This window comes from Nothoprocta perdicaria, unplaced genomic scaffold, assembly GCF_003342845.1.
Source record: "Nothoprocta perdicaria isolate Ctin4 unplaced genomic scaffold, notPer1 scaffold_138, whole genome shotgun sequence".
NCBI lineage: Eukaryota > Metazoa > Chordata > Aves > Tinamiformes > Tinamidae > Nothoprocta > Nothoprocta perdicaria.
Window position 1 is genome coordinate 99,727 of NW_020454516.1, and position 17,570 is coordinate 117,296.

General features: G+C 39.0%; 1 protein-coding gene across 1 annotated transcript in view; it reads left to right on the top strand.

Moving 5' to 3' along the window:
- PPP3R1 (protein phosphatase 3 regulatory subunit B, alpha) overlaps positions 1–17,570 on the top strand; it is a 31,822-nt gene that overhangs the window by 828 nt on the left and 13,424 nt on the right. The gene's annotated exons all lie outside the window — the stretch shown is intronic.

The window sequence follows — 17,570 nt, forward strand, 5'->3', positions numbered from 1 at the left end:
CACAGAGCGTTGGAGCCAGAAACAAATTTCCTTTTCTTTTTTTTTCTTTTTTTTTTTTTTTATAAACATTTATTAGAGCCTGAGTTGTCTGGTACCTTGGCTGCAGGAGAACTCTGGTGATATTTTGGTCTGAGAATTGGAGAAGTATGTGCTGCAAGCGGTTTCGTTCTTAACCCTTTGCGTGCAAGGGCAGCAGTTTATTGCATTTATTGTTTATTTTCACATTGGCCCTCACAGAGCGTTGGAGCCAGAAACAAATTTCCTTTTGTTTTTAAGCAGAGGACTGCAGTCTTTTCTTTAAATACTAAGGTAGTGGCAGAAACTGTGCCTTGTGCTCAAGCTGCCTCTCTTGGTGCACTTTGGTATATGTTAGATGTAGGTTTGGAGAAATACTTGAAAATGTTTAGGGGTTTGTCTGGATTTGTGGGTTTGAGTAATGTGTTTGCTGAACACTTTCACACACCATGGGCTACACTGAGCCTGTCAGAAAAGAAAGCTCATATTTTGAAAGCAAAATCTAGAGAGCTCGAAACCAAAAGTTAGGCTTGTTGATGGTAGCTGTTGTGAGCATGCAGGCACCTATGGCCAATTACCGTCTTCCATGCAGCAGCTGTGCTCTTACTGCTGTGAGTTGGTCTCCGTGAAAATTCYGTTCTCGGGCATTCCTCCTCGTGCCTCGGGCGCGAAGGCTCGAGAGGGCGGAAAGCGCTGCTGAACCGGGGTTGTGTCCGCTGGTGGGGTGTGCTGAGCCGGGCTTCGTGGTGCTTAACTCTCCATAGACAAATTGAGGGAAAAATCCTAGAATCCCTTGCTGCTCTGATAATGCTGGTTGTCATTTTGTGACTCCTTAAATGATGTTTCTGTACACTCAATTGATATGCTGTAAATGCTCGTACATTGCTACTTAATTACTCAATGCTGATAATTACTACTTAAGCAGTAATGCCACCAGGAGAGTTTTCACCACAGCTGTGTTAGTGCCCCCTTTCTGATATACATGACTTTAGGGGCCTCGTAGTTTGCAAAGTAAGCTAGAGCTAAATAGTTTATATGCATGTTTTTTAAAAAATAAGTCATTTAGGTTACTGTAATTTTTAATAATTTTACTTTTAATTTTTTAATTAGAGCTTATTTTAACTTTTTTGTATAAGAGTGATCCTTTTCAAAGGTTGGATTAACTTTTTTTTTTTTTTTTTGTGTTCTTACAGGACCAGAGAGCTGACAGTTAGAGTGGAGAAAGAGGCGAATGTGCTGTCAGGTTCATAAAAGATATTTTAAGATAGAATATAAGTATTTAGTGAGTCAGTACAACCCTGAATGTTTTGGGATAGTGAGTGTTAAAAATAATTTTTAAACAGGCAAAGAGTATTAAGTTGACAAGTGTATAGCAATAAAGACAGATGTAATGTTGATATGCCATTTCTGCCAGAGCTGACTTTGAAAATACCAGTCACAGAAACACTTGCTAGAAAAAAGTAGACAGCCCGGAGAGAGGCTAGAGAACAGTCTTGATTTTTTGGATCAGTTCCATTTTGTTCGAGCAGCCTGTAGTGAGGTAGGCAATTGCTCTTACCTAGTTCGTGAGCTCTGCGGTTGCAGAGCAGAAGATGCACAATTCCACTCAAGTAATGCAAGCAGGTGTTGCATAACGTGCGCCTCCTATTAAGCTGAAGAGGGAGTCTTTTGAACAGACCAGTTTCAATCTGGACCTTATTGCTGCTTCTGCTCAGTTCTGACTCCCTGTCCTTGGGTAATGGCACTTGCCTCTTAAGTATTTGTTTCTAGCTGAAGTGATTCATTCACAGGCAGATTTTTTTTTCCACCTTTTCATTGTTTTTTTTGAATCATTTCACTGCCATCTTTTTACACCTGTAGAGTTGTTAGCAAATTGGACTTACTGTTTGTCYGAGTGCTGAGTGCCAGCCCTTGAATAAGAGTCAGGAACTGAGAAGCAGTCACATGGTCCTGTAGACCACTGGTGGTTGATCTGCTGTGGATCCAATTTAAAGAAGAAAAATAAAATAAAAAGCAACAAAGTTCACATGTAGATCCTGAGAACAAATATGTGGTAAGCTTATTTAAGCCAGTTTAGTTTTTAAAGACTTTTATTTTGAAAGTGATGGTGAAGAGGCATAGTTTAGAGGCTAATTTGAATATACTAATTTACTTAGCTCTTCAGAGTAAAATAGGCTGTTGGTGGAGGATAGAAGAGACTGAAGTAATTACATGTTTTTCTCAGTGTTTCTGTGGTGGAATAAATTTGGAATTCTGTCTTCATAGGCACAAGATGTTAAATGTACTAACTTTGAAATGCACAACAGTGAAGAGTGAAAGTTGGGCAGTTTAAGGGAAAATGGTGTGTGCTGGACATACTCGGGAGCTTCCGGCAGTGTCCATCTTATCTGCCAAGACGTCTCGCTCCGGTTCTGCTCCGCCGACCTCAACCTGAGAGTCGGGAAGCATTAGGGGAGTGAGTTTAATAATGTCTAAATTAGGGCTTTTTCCAGACATTTAAAGAAGGATATGTGACCATATCTGTCTGTCACTGGCAGAAAAGAAGACATTATAGTAATTTTTTGCATTTCTAGAGAAACAAATGAATCAGAAACACATTATAGTGCTAAAGCAATTGTCAGTTTCCTTTTATCTCTGAGATAGATGTATATGTATATATATCAGAGATGTGCAAAAAAATTTAAGAATATGGCTAAGTTTCTTTAATAAATGTTTCACTTTCATTTTATGTAATATATTTTAAGAAAAAAATAGAAGATCTCATGACTTCCATATGGCTGAGAGTTGGATCAGTGCTTATCTGTCAGTGCCATGGAAGGAATAGTTCTTTTTAGTTAGAGTACACAAGTACTCTTTTTAAAAATATGTATAACTTGCATTTAACCTGATATCAATTAAAATGGAGGTAAGAAAAAGGTTTGAACTGCCTACCTCTGAAATTGAGGAGTTTTATTTACTGACTTGAGTAAAAAAAATATTCTAAAACATGTCTCTTTTTTATCTAGTGATTATAAGAGCTTATCTTGCTATGCTTTTGTGAAACATATTTTCCTTGTTACACAAATGAAAAAAGTTGAGGTCATGGAGTGGGGAATAACTTGTCTGAGGTCCACCTGCTCGTCTAAAAGCTAACGCTACTGTGTGATCTGGGAAACAGAAAGTGTGTGTGTATCTCTGGAAATAAGAAGTCCAAATCAAATGGACTGCTGAGAATTTTGATGTTTCAGGGCTGGTGAGTCATTGAAGCTGGAATGCAGCTTTGTGCCGCTAGAAAACTTGCTCTACGTTATGTCCACTTGCTTTAGGGCATACAATGGTAAGTAGAAGCTAAAAGCTTAGATATATGTTGCCTTCTTCCATGGGTTAGACCTGGAAATGGGCTTTCCTATCACATGAGAGCTGTGGAGTTTCCTAGATGTCGGTGGCCTCAACAAAATCATCTTAACCCTGGCAGTTTGGAAAACATCTGCTACAAAGGTTGCCTTGCTGAATGAAGTGGGACAGACTGGATAAGGGCCAGTGTCTTTTAATCTGGCATAGATGCATCTGCTTCAGGGTAGCAGTTCAGGTGCTTCTGGGACATTTGCACTGTTGTTGCCCTGGATCAGTGATGGGAAAGTTTAAATGTCTTGAATGTCATTAATTCACAATGATATAAGTACAAGACTAGAAGCAATATATACTACTTGACATGTGATGTAGCTAGATCATTTTTTTTTTCACAATTTGAAATCTTATGTTTCCTTAGTAATGGTGATCAATGAGATAAGTGTAACCAATGTTAAAGTTGAAATGTGGCTTGTTTTCCTGTGCAGATCTCTGTAGATATAGCTTATGGGGCAAAGTCACTGTGGAGAGAGTCTGGATATTTTAGCTGGTGCAGAAGTCTTTAAGAGTAAAAGTACCCATATCTTTGAAGTGAAATCACTAAATAAATTGGAAAATAAAATGGTGTTTTTTTTAATGTAGCTTTCAAAAGGCACAACAAATTTTAATTTAGCAACTATTAGTGACTAGCAACTAAGTCTTTTCTACATATTTATATATCTCCTTGCCTTGAGATTGTGCATATATAACCAGATGCAAACACATTATTTTGACTGTTTGTGAAAACCATATAGTGTCCAGCATCTTTTACATCATTGATATCTCGCTTGTAACTTGACAGTTGGCCTTGTTATTGATACTCTGTGCCACAAATAAGGAAGAATCCCTAGAGATATAAAAAATACTTCTTAACTGTACTAAAGAAATGTCAAACTTATTGACTGCATTGGATAGCAAGACCATGTTGCTCATAAACTGCCAATTAAAATGTTAGCCTCCAAATTGTAAACAGAGTTTGGCAATTAATATTCTCAGGTCAGTATTTGTGAAGTCTGTGTTGATGGATGTTTTTAAGTGAACTGTTAAGGCAGAGAGCCTAAGCCCCCCAGTAAGCTGATATTGCGGCTATTTTAAAAAGCTCCTGCAGGCAGCCTGAAGTGCCCAGACTCTTTATAACATTTTGTAAGTTATCTGAAATGGGAATTAAAATTGTGACGAGACAGTTGTTATCTAAAGAACTTGAGCCAGATTTGGCAGTTTGGGGCTGGAGAGAATGAGGAGGAGCAAAAGAAAGGGAATAATTGATGGAAAGCCTAGGCATGAAGACCTGGGGTAATGCTGTTCTGGGCAGAGAAACCAAGCTACAGGAAAAGTGGATTCGGCTGGGATTCTCACAAAAATACAATCTTAGTATCATCTATGAAAGCTTTGAAGCTCTCCCTCACATACATTCGTGACAAATATGGATTCTTCCTACCCTTTTTATTTTAAACAGATGGATTATTTTGGAAAGAAGACCTATACTGTGGTACATATTTTCTCTCTTGCTCTCTATCTACCCTGGTCTCTCTGTGAACAGTCCCTCTAYGTCTATCAGGTGCTTGAGGTTTTTAAGTACCAAGTTGTATGAGATGGGTTCTTACACYAACAACTGGTAGGCTTGAATAATAGTGTTGCTGAAGTTGAAACCTGTTGCCTGCGTTTGCTGCTCTTCACCATGATTCTGTGACTAGCAGAAATCTAGTTACTAAATTTAGTTATTTTAACTGTAGTTATTATAACTATGGTTATAGTGAGTAGTTGTTAAAGGTTCCAAAGCTAACTTATGGAAACCAACTACACTGGCGATGAATTAAGACTCTTGTGCTCCATGAAGGAAAATCTCTTGCAAACTTTGTGGGCAGGATGATTGAGCAGCTTTTCCAGTGTTGGCTAGGTAATAATATTTTGTAAGGAAATTTAATTTAGTATTGAGCCAGTGCTTAACTGGTTTAGCACGTTGGTGGGTGAGCAGTAATGGATCAGTTCATAAAACTAATGGCACATTTCTGCTTCTTCTGGAGGTCAGTGTGATTGTGTTTACCTGCTAGCAAGTCTAGAAAATCTTTCAGTATAAATAAGAAAACTGCAACGACAAAATCCTGTATGAATAAATGGACATGATATATTCTTTTTATTGGGATTGAGCAGATTTCCTTAACTCTGTAATTATTGTTCTTTATAAGTGTGTCTAATAAAGTATCTCTAGTACTTAATCCTTGAAAATGATTAAGAATCTTATAAAAAGTATTACTCTACGTTAAATATTATATTCAGGCCAGTAAGTTTAACTCTTTTAAATAATTGGACTAATATTGAAGAACTTGCACAGGGCACAATCTGGGTTAGCTTTTTTTAGTTTCAGAGAGTGTATTGAAAAATCAGGTTATAGTGGTGAATGTCATTTAGAGAATGTGAGAGGTTAGTAGGTTTTTAGCTTTTGTAGTCTTGAGCGTTATAGTGAAATTTAAATGTTGCTAAAATTTCATTTACCAAGCTGTACTTTCTGAAATGATTGAAGATAGCTTTCCAAAAGGCCCAAAACATGAGCAGTTAGCTGTAAGGTGGTCAAAATATCTTTACTGATGTGAAAAAAACCTCATAAATGACTAAAAGTGACTAAAATCAAGCGGAGCTGCAAGATAATGTTTTTACATTGCGGTCTTGCGTGTAGCGCAGTAGCATTGAAGTGCCCTGCAGTAGGGAGTTGAGGCAGCTCCACTGCAGGGAGCTGCCTGCGTGCGAGGGGGTGAAAGACTTGTAGCTGTGAGTAGTTGGGTGTCTTGCTTTGGGAGTTGTTCTGAGCCCATGCTACATGCCTGGTCAGTTATGTTGATTTTAATTCACGTTTCCCAGCATCTCAAACAGCACTGAAATCACTCATATTTTGGAATMTATGTTCTGTGATTGATAGCTCATATTAACGAAGAGTGTGCAAGTGTTAGCAAAGTGCCTTTGTTAAGGTTTGCAGTGTTGAACTTTGGGAAGCGTGGCCTGTGACAAGATGAGAGGAGCCCCAGCAAGATGTGCTTGACTGTGAACCTCTAGAGCGACTGGTAATAAGTACCAGTGATCATTGGGGTTCTGCAGGGCCAGTTCTGCTTATTTAGARAAACTCTGGACCCCATAAATAGCAGTTACTTTTATAGTGCTGCATTGTGCATACTTCTGTGCCTGCTTTTATGTACATTTATAACTTGCAGAAATTTATAGCTCTTCTCGGGACAGCTGTTTTTAATCTTCTGTTGCTACTTGCAACAAATTAATGAGCCTTGATTCCTGAGGAGAGGAAGGAATCTTAGTTATAAGAGACTTTACAAAAAAATGCAAGTGTCTCTGAAACTGTGACATCGCTGTTTAAGGCTACTGGAATTAGGCTTGAATTCTAATTTAATCTTTTGAATATCCTCCTTTTACTAGCTTCTAGTAAAAATACTGGCTTTGATATCTGAATTGGATCTTGAATATCAAGTATTTGTGTTTCCTCACATAAATATAAAAGACAAACACTGAAGAATTTAAGCCCAGATATTTTGTCATCTTGACTGCACGTAAACATTACATCCTGACTACAGAATGGCCATCACCTTTCTATTACAGTACAAAGTCAGTATTTTCTCCATTGTACGCTTGGAATCTGTTTCAATATTTTTGAAATGATTATTGGAAATGAAAATCTCAATAGAAATCAGTGCAATACTCTTAGGTTTTACTGTTTCACTTTGCATTCCTCTGTTGTGGAAGACTGTGATAATAACTGGAAGGCTTTGGAAATTTGCAGCACATCTTTTCCAAAAAATAATAAATTTCTAATCTATTGGAGTAGCAGTACTAGAAATTCTGTACAAGTATTCCCATGTAGGGAATACTCCTGTTTTAAAATGGAGCATCTTAATGGTCTGAAGGCCCATTTTGAATATCAAGAATTTTGTAAAATGTTAACATTTTTGATCCAGCTGTATTGGATCACTGTGGTGTTAGGGCCTGTTTTCAAACTCTGACTCATCTCTATCCGTTATTGAATTAATTCTTCATGCATCCTTGACTGGCGTAAACTTATCCAGAGCTTGTTAAAATGTCTCAGTTTTATAGCTGACAGCTGTAGTTCTAATGAGATTGATTTTTTTAGAGGAGAACCAGGTATTAAGATTAGTGCTAGCTAGTTAGCTATTAATTTTTAAATGAATATTAAATATTACTGGAATGCAGCTTTTATTTTGCGGATTCAGTGTCTATGCAGCAGCTGCCAGTCAGTGAGGTCTGCTTGTTCCTTGGGTTTGCACATCTCGCTGGTTCTGCTTCTGTGTGTCCCTGGCTGTTCCTGTACTTGACTGTTGAGCCATGAACCAGAACTCTTCACTCTTAGCCAATCTTGTGATTCTTCCTCGTGACTGACGTGTGAACCAACTACCTGATGATCTTCTCTGATATATTGGTTTCCACTTCTTGTTGGCCAACCATAAGGCTCTTTTCCTCCCTCCTTTCAAACTAAAATTTCTCTCTTTTTTTTCCTTCTCCTCACTAAGTGGTAGTAAACTGTTTACAGATTTCTTAAATAGATATTACTGGCCTTTCGTTCTGTCACCCGATCTGTTTCTGTGCTCTTCTACCATTTACGTGATGTTCAAATCCATGCATTGACCTGTCTGACTCTTCACAAACCCTGTCCCGCATCCCTGGAACTGCCTGTGTGAATTGGCATCCTCTCTGAAAGGGCCCTTAGCTTCCCTGCTCCGGAGCATCTGAGCTACTGTTCCACAGTTAGGTGCAACAGAATTGTCAGCTTTTCTTTTTTTTTTCCCTCTAGGCCCTCTCAGATTCCTTTAAAAATATGCATGCAGCCATTCCCAAAGCTCTAACTGTGCAGTGAAAGTGGTTAAAAAAGTTTACTTTAACACATTACTGAAACACTGTTGAAAGTTTAAGCTGATTAGCAGAGAAAGACGCACTGGTGACACTGTTACTATTTCTAAAGTATTTCTGAGATTTAATTATTATATCCAACAGTAATTATTCCAGTTCTTCACTTCTACAATATCTTTCTTTCTGTGGTCTTGCTCTACAATTATGCCTTATATCAGTGTGGATTATCTATAACCTACCCCTAAAATAAAGTTTTTTCCACTTATTTTCTATCTGATTTAGATTTAGTTTTAGTGCTGCCTGTAAAACTAGGATTTTCAGTGCTCATTCTGGTCTCTTAATTTTGCTAGTGCTATAGAAGTTCATAAATGTCAGAAGACTGGCCTGCCTTTAATTTTGCTCATTCTTCTGTATTTGGACTATCACAAATCATTTTTAAGAGGTAGAGTTTTGATTCTACAGGTATTAATAAAGTTTGCCTTTTACGTTTTCAAAATTATTGCAAAAATGTTTACATTTCCAAGAATGCTTAAATGCTGCACCGTAGTCTTGAGCTACTGTGATTCTGTGAACATCTTAAACTATGTTTAAAAAAGAGTACAACAGAAAAGAGAAAAGCCTACCCGACAGAACAGACCTCGTTAGATGGTAAGAGTGTTCTTCTCAAGAGTGTCCTTCATCTGGAAGGGCTACAGGGAATGTAATTAATCTTTCAGCTGTTTTTGCCAGTTTTGGATGGGGATGTTGAAGTACTAGTTAACTTCTGAAGAGTTTTACTCATACTGCTCTAGAGAACTATTTGCTAAAACTTGCTAGTTCTTCTTTAGTACCTGGGAAAGCTGAGTATTAAATAGGGATAATTAAAAACATTGTAAATGCATTTATATAGATAAGTTATCTTTCAATATGATTTTTAGATCATGTTAATCTTTTTGTCAAGTAACTATTCCTCTTTCTATATAGGTCATGCATTGATTAATTCCGAGTTTTGTTGGACAGCTATTTTTATGTGTTTGTATTGCGGTGGAAGTTTTGAATATTGTCAGCTTTCTTGGAAGGTACTTGGGACAAAAACTRGTTTCTGTTTTTGTTTTTTCTCCAAATTGTTGTAGAGAAAGGGAGAAACTGGAATAGCTTTAATTGGCAGTTAATATTTTTCCTCTAAATTAATGTTTTGACTCATTCGGATGACCGTGAAGCTAAATAACTCATTATATGTTTTAATAATTGGTCATAAGTGAGTGACTTTTTTTCCTKTTCTCTCCAGGTTCTTAGTGGTACTTACGTACTTTTGGCTTAGTGTTGAGAATGAAGTTTTGTTTCCTTTTATGTAAATGTTACTTTATTTTTCCAGCACTGAAGTTATATTCCACACAAGTGCGCGCACACACACAGTTTACTCTTTATAGTCATTTGAGGTTTTTCTGCAGTCATATTCACTAATGAACAGAATACAATTTTTCTACTAATCAAAGAACTTAAGTGGAGAAATTCAGATACAGTCTAAAACTTAGTATCTGCTTCATTAAATAGGTATTGCTATCTCATTTTTCTTCTTTAATCTCTAAATCTTGCCCGAAACTTAACTCCTTTTGTTGTATATGAAGATTTATATATTTTGTAAATCTGCTTATCTGCTGATTTCATGGGCCTGTGTATAGTTCTGAAAATACTTTAAGACTGAGGAAGAATCTGACTGCCCAGCTCTAGGTATTTCTAGAATGTGCCAAAAACTTGGCTTTAACCAGACTGTTGTAAATAAAAGGGGTGTCTTGCTGTTTAATGGAAACAATCCTGTCGTGTTGTCAATTATAGAGCAAATAGATCATGCACTAAAGCTTTAGTGTATTGAAATTAGTTTATTGAAAAATGGATTTTTAAGTGACTATGGTCATAAAATAGTGCCCCCGAAAAGAGTGGCCAACTATGGGTTGAATTTCTGTTATCTAAACCTCTGTATTCTGTGTGCTGAATAGTCTCTTGAATAGTTGAATAGTCCTCATAGTCTTCTCTGAGGTGTCTCAAATTTAACAACCCAGAATTTGAATTTTCTCTCCCTCCCTCCCCCCCAAAAAAAGTTTTGAGGCTTTCTGCTTAATTTTTCTCTTTTAGAATTTTATGAGACTCTGTATCTGATGTGGCTTAGCAGCAGACTTGCTCTTTGGAACTGAAAGGTGCTGCTTCTTTCTTTCATATTGGTATCCTACGGGGTGTATTCTGTACACGCTTCATACCTTAGCATTTTGCTACCTGGGAGACCTTTCTTCTGTGCAGAAGGGAACTCCGGTGATTGTACTGCAGCCCCCCAGGGAGCTGATGTGTTGTCCCCTCGATCGTGGAGCTGGACTTGAGGGCAGCCATGTCTGCTGCCTGCCCTGCTGCCCGACGTGCGAGGGCARCATGCGGCGCTTGGGCGGTTATCATCTCTGCACTCCGAAGTTTATGGGGGCCCTATCATCATTGTAGGGAATGCCAGGATTCTGAGCATGGATGTGTACTTACCCAACGATCTATKTAATAGGACATTTGGCCACCCGTTATTTTGGTTCAGCATCATTCAGACTCTTGATCTGCAAACAAGTTGACATTTCTCTTATGAGAAAGATCAGAGTCTCTGTCTACCTCTTATTAGCAGTAGGCAGTTTCCCCAGAGTCCTTAGGCCTTTGGGGGTTTATATATTGCAGTTCCTGGGGTAAACCAGGGAGAGCCTGTCGGAGAAGTGTGGGGATCCTCTGTACCTCAGACTTCAAGAACTGCTGTGCCTGCAAGCTCTGTTATTCCTACATAAGAGGCTGCACAGGTGAAAGCAGTACATTATCAGAAGCAGAACAAATTTTTTTGTGACTAACCTGGAAGGAATGGGAGGACCAAGCTTGCTTTCTCCCGAGACGAGGTAACACTAACTCTTAATTGCATTAAAATGTACTGTGATTTAGTGGTGACAGTACGTTGTTCCCTTTTAAAAGGTGGCTTACTTCAGCATTTGGCACATTTTCTGTTCCTTGGCTTTTGTGGAATTCATGCCCAGCTTAGGTACGTTAGAAGCACAGCACTTCTGTGCCTTTTCAAAATTCATGCAAACTTCGGAAGTGACAGCTCCTGAGTGATTGCATTAGTAGCTTGAGTTGTTGTTCCTGAACAGTAGTAGTTAGATAATTTTACTTTTGGTAGCTCCTAATAACAGACAGAACATTCTAACAACTCACAGGAGTTATTACTTCTGTCCTTATGACTTACCTTCATTTTGCTTTTGTTTTTATTTTTAGGGAGGATTTGTTTGTTTATGGATTGCAGTACTTATACAAGGTAGCAAAACCTCTTATTACAGTTGTGTGAGACCTTGGTTTCTAGTATCTGTGAGATTTTCTTCTACTCTTTGGAATGATAGAGTTGATTTGTTGGTTTTCTTGACATGTGGCATGAACTTGCCTTACCATGTTGCAAAAACTGTAGCGTCTCCAGTGCTTTTATTTATTGCCCTACCAATCATTTTATCACCATTGGCACAGAGTTCATAAAACAACAGAAAACTTTCACTGGGATTCTGGTGTATTCCATGCCATGAAGGAAGCTATGTCAAGTTTAAAGCGATCTGCTTTTATCCTTCAGGTTTTTATGTCACCATCAAACTTGCACAAGATGAAGTCATGTCTCTTGTGAAGGGTATTATCAATGTGAATTGTAGCTGCATCCTCTGCTTTGGCTGCCTTTTTTTCTTCAAATTCAAGAGAAAGGCCTAGTGGTGAAACCACTTTCTATCTTTGATCAATCTGTCTGCCTAGAAAACCACTTTTGTGAGCTGTCTGCAGTTCCTGCTGCTGTTCTTCTATATCCTGTCCTGTCTTATGTGATGATTAGAAACTTATGCCCTTGTTTTATGTGCAGCTGAATGAATGCAGTGGAGTGTGTTTGTAGGTACTGCAATGCAATTACACTAAGTACTTTTCATTTGATATCATGAAAGTTCAGGTTTTGTTAAAAGCCCAGCAGTTGTAACTGGATTCAAACTGGGAAAGCTGTGGCATCTGTGTACGTGAATGTATGAATTACATAATCCCTGCTGTAACTGGATAAGCTTTACAGACTTCTGCTGGGTACTGAGTACCTCATTTCAGAGTTCAAAACATGAAAATTAATGTAAGGCTTTACTGGAAAATATAGAATATTATTTTTTCATTTCTCTGTTCCATGTATCTTCAATGTCTAATTTTGCTGTGTTGATTAAAATCTCTTAAAATTTTGCTTGCGGTTTTTTTGCCTCTCCTCTCCAGGAAAGGTTTCAGCAACTGCAGCAGCTCCCTTGAATCCTGGCTTTGGACTGTGCTCCATTTGTTTGGGGCTTCCCTGCGGTGTCCGAGAATAGCTGCCTGCCTGGTGGCCTTAAGCCATTAATAGCTCACGGTGGAGAAGCCCCAGYGCAGCCTGGGCTTTAGCCGGAGTGCAGGAGTGACGGCGCCCACCCCGGCACGAGCGGCGTCCCGCGGCGCGGGGCCCGTCCAGCCATACCTCTTGGGGGCAAATTGCTGCTGTTTGGGCTCCCACAGGCCCCTGCTTTGTGGAGTGAGGGGTGCTGGTGAAGCTGCACTGGCGTCTAGAGTCTTAAGGAAGTGCTGCCCCTTTTGTTACGTACAAATCTCATGAATGTACCAAAAACAAGTGGTGGTGGTGGTGGGGGAGGTTGGTTTTTCAGTCAGTCTTGTGAAACGTGGCCCAGGCAGTTGGGGTGTCTTGTTAAAGATACTTGTGAAGAACAACCATGCCAGAACGCTGTAAAAGCCTTAACCTGACTTGATCCCACTGTAATCCTAAATCTGGCAATCCCCTTTGCCTTGGTTCATTATCTTTGATGTCTGTAATTTAAATGCCACGTTCAAGAATTAGYTATTAATCTTTTTATTTAGTAATATGCAAGAATCATGATGGTTATGGGACACATCTGGTTTAGTGGGCATGAAAAACTTCAAGTGCTTGATTTGTAGTTGAATCCAAAGTTAAATCCATGAGAAAAAAATTAAACTAAAATCAAAAGCTCTTTATTCTGCTGACAGCCATAGCTGGGAATGTGTGTTATTTTTTCTAAAAGCTGTTGGTGTAAATTAGTCCCTGCTGAATTGTGATTCGTTTTCCTCCTTCCCCCGCCTTTTATTTTCTTTTCAACATTACCTGGGTTCAGCCTAAAACCTTGCAGGTGTTAGAGCCACTCCAAAACTTTTACTTCCAACATCCCATTGGAATTACAGTCTATAAATAAGAACATATAGGGCCAGTGCATCTGTTTCATAACTTCTGTGGGTGCCTATTGTGCTTGAAGGGCCAGGAGAAAGTGACTCTTTGCTCTTTAATWTACTGCTGCAATAGTCTGGTTGACTAAAGAATAAAGAAGCGAACAGTGGCTATATCTCCTCTGTGCAAAGAGTTCTTGTCTTTCCTGAAGTAATTTTGATGGATTTATCTGTAATTTCTGTATCTGTTCCATGACAGTACCTTTGTGAATACTCCTGGAGTGTGTGGATGTATTGATGRCTTGGAAAAATAACAGGAATGCTTGGAATTGCAGTGCAGTGCTGCTAGCACGTAATGCTGGGACTCGCTGTGTGAGGAGSGTGCAGGTGAATCCAGGGATCCTTTGAATTCTCCCAGTGTGTCAGAACTTGGAAAGAATGAAAAAGTCAATTTGCCACTACCCTTAGGTTGCTTCTRTGTGTCTTATTAAGCTCATTTATTGTCTTCCTTTACTTCTATGGTATCCAAATATCTGACTTAACATTAAATCATCTGAAAAAAATCAGAGATATATGTTCTTTTAACATGTAGGTCAAAATCTTGGGTATTAAACGTAGTTTCTGTTATTGAAAATTAAGTACACCATCCAAAAGATGGTGGTTCAGTTTGCCAGTGAAAAGCTCAGAAGATTACTTACTATTTATTTTTCTGATTCCAAGAAATTAAGTTCCCTAGTGGTATTTACTCCCATTACAAGTGCCTGTCTTCCTTACAAGTTTATAATTGAATATTTCTGTTTAAATACACAGCAAGATAAGCAGTACCATGGTTTATGTTGATTCACTGATCTTTCTAATGGTCTTTTCCTTCTAAGCTAACACTTAGTCTTTTCTATATTGAGTGGTTTGTTCATGCTAAAAAAAATAAACAGGCAAGATATATTCCTGCCACTCCTGAAATGGGTGGGTGGAAGTGTTTTGCTTACTACTTTTTTTAGTCATACCTAATTCCTGTTTATAACTTATTTAAAGCGGTATTTATTTTAGTACCTCCAGAAGTCTGGGCATGCTTGTCACCTGCCCTCTAAAGAAATTCTTTAGGCTTTGATTGCAGAAAGTCACATAGGAAATGTGCAACTGACAGTATGTGAGGTCCTGCATGCTTTAACATGGCCATCAGTTAATTCAGTAATTTCAATGTTAATGTGGCTCAAAGCCTCATGGTCTTTGTCAGAAATTCAGTTTAATGAATATTTGAAGCATTGGGGCTGTAACTGTGCAGAAGCTCTTGCAGCCTTGATGGCAAATACCAGTTTTCTTGAGTCCGACAATTCCCCAGCTCAGCTGTGAGTGAAGATTGCATCACCAGCAGCATGCGACTCCAGAGCTCTGGAATTGGCTGAAATGCTCTTAACAATAAGTCTTGTTACCAAGTTGGCAGTTTTTCAGTTTGAAAACTTTGTGAAAACTGCATGTGAAGAATGAAGTGGAAGAAGTGTCTGCACCAGCTAGTTTTCTTTAATCTCTACTACCTTCCAGATCACCACAGTTAAAAGCGGGAAGCAGCATTTTGCCTTTTTGCAGAAGGGTTTGAGGGGGCTCTTCCTGGGTCTGGATGCCAGACCGCGTCATCTGGCCTCGAACACTTCCCTGTTTTACTGGTTGTAGTTGTGGGTGAGGAGCTTGGCTCTGTGTGTGTGCGCAATTAGACGAGCAAAATTGATTATCTTCATTGTAGCTCTTCCCCCAGCTGCCATGGCAGAGTTATCTGGTTTAGCTGCACACTGCAATTAATTGCAGTTCATTTCTTGCAGTAGCAAAGATAGCTACCCATTCAGAAGGCTCAAATGCAGGAATTGCAACCCAGTGGGTTGGGAAGAATCCCCTGATGTAAAAATAAGAATGGAGAGAAATGCTTCTTTGGAGTGTCCCATGGGAAACTGAGGTACGCAGGAGCCCTTGGCACTGCTGGGGCAGCCTGTGAGCCTAAAGCCATTTTAACAAGGGTCAATGTATTGCACCTTAATTCTTGGCAAGGCCCTGCTGCAATCGGTGAATATCCCACAACTATTTCTATACATGTGCTAAACTAATCTAAAGAGCTTGCTCGTGCTGCCAGTTGAATTAATGCACCGTCTGTCTTGGGAGACAAACGGAATGCTCTGAAATACTGTGGCTCCCAAGGTGCTTGCCAGGGGTCGGTCTGTACATGCAGTCCCTCATGCATGACCCTCTGCAGGGCAGAATTGGGGATGAGATGTGACCTGGCCCGGTGCCTGGTTAGCGTGCTGAAGTTCAGAGGTACTGAGAGCTGCTTTACACCCGTAGAAAAGCAGCTGGAAACTGACACTTGTATTTGAGCTCTGAGCAGCTTGGAGGAAGCTGGGCTTCTAACAGAAGTACCTTAACRTACATGGATCTAGACCCTGCTGGATTTTTGCTAATAGGTGTTGGATAGCAGTTTTGCGTACTTGTCAATTAGTGTTCAAACTTTTTTTATATAAATGACTTAAGCTGCAAAGTGTGAATGCTATGGCCAGTATTAAATTGCTTTTTTTTATTCTCTATTCACAGCTCTTCACCTCTCTCACCAACAGGAAACTTTTGTCAAGATAATAGTTACTCGTAACTAACCTACCTTAGAGGAACGTGTACATAATAGATTTCACAAATAAAGAATGAGCAGTAACTAGAGTAACTGCCAGCATAAGAAATGAAGAGGCATGTTTTTATGAATATATACAAGAAATAAAGATCAAAGGATGTTAATAGATTATACAATCAACATGAAGCAGAGTTAGTAGAATGAGAAAGGGGAATAAATAAATGGAGAACAGGACTGCAAAAAAGACTTTTGTTCCCAAAGAAGTGGACTGCATGCTACATGAAACTCTGAAATATTGTAATACTGTATTGTGATTTATCACTAGTAAATTGGTGTTTCTTCAGCACTCAGAATTTGGACTGTTTCTTGATCTGTAGTTGTTTTGATCTAAAAGTCATGRTTTTGTTGCTGTTTAACCAGGAATTGGCTTGTAGGCATCCAGCAGCAATGAGTAAAATTTCATGGCCAATCTAAAAGGCTAAGGTTACTCTGAAGCATCAGGGCTGCTCCAACTTGGTTTTAATAGTGTAACTCCAGAGAAAAGAGTTACCTGCAACGCTGTGGTGGTGATACGCAGATGCACCTGAGCAAGGTGTCTTATGTTAAGTGTAGGTGCCAGGTAAATGTGAAGTGTTAATGCTGTTGAAGCTGCCTTTCTGCAGCAAAATGTGTGTCGCTGCCTTCTGGGTGACAGGATATTCTCATTTCATGTGAGAGACACTGAATATCTGGTAGGAAATACTACCTTGAACTTGAAAATTTGAAGAAAAAATACATGTTTTGTAGTTTGTCCAATCACAGTATTGTCCAGCATTCTTTGAAATACTTGCAAAGTCATGGTGTTAAGTTTTAATAATGCTTTGCATTGAAATTTTGGAGAAGAAAATATGCATTTTTCCCCTCTTCCCCCCTCCCCCTCCCCCTTTTTTTTTAAAAAAAGGAGGGGGCTTATAGGATTCTTTGAGAAATATCCTAGCTGCGCCTCCACCCATCTGCTTGCTTTTTTTGTAAGCTATTAATGTGAAGGAAGGTAGCTCTGGGCCTTCATTTTATCCACTGCAGGCCAAGTCTTTATCAGCAAGGAAATAGCTTGTGTTTCAGGGCTTCAATTACATTACAAATGGTGTGCACATATACTGGTCCTGGTTGGAGGCAAATAAATGACTTTTTTCACTGTGGTGTAAAATGTGAAAAATAACCTGCCTCCAAGATGAAGTGATGAAACGTCCTCTGTGAGGACAGAGTCTGCAACCAGCGACCGTCCCTGTGTTTGCCCAGTCGCGGATCCACACGCGGATGTAACTTGGGTAATTAGTGAAAACTGAAGATTAAAAGCTCTTTAAAACAAGCAGCTTTTTTGATTCTTCTGTGAAAATGAACACTCAGCACATTAATGACAGGTAATTACCTTTTTAAATGCGCTCCTTAGATACCACATAAATACTCGTGTAATTCTTACATTGTCTTTTACTAGATTCTTCCTCTCTCTTTTCTAGAT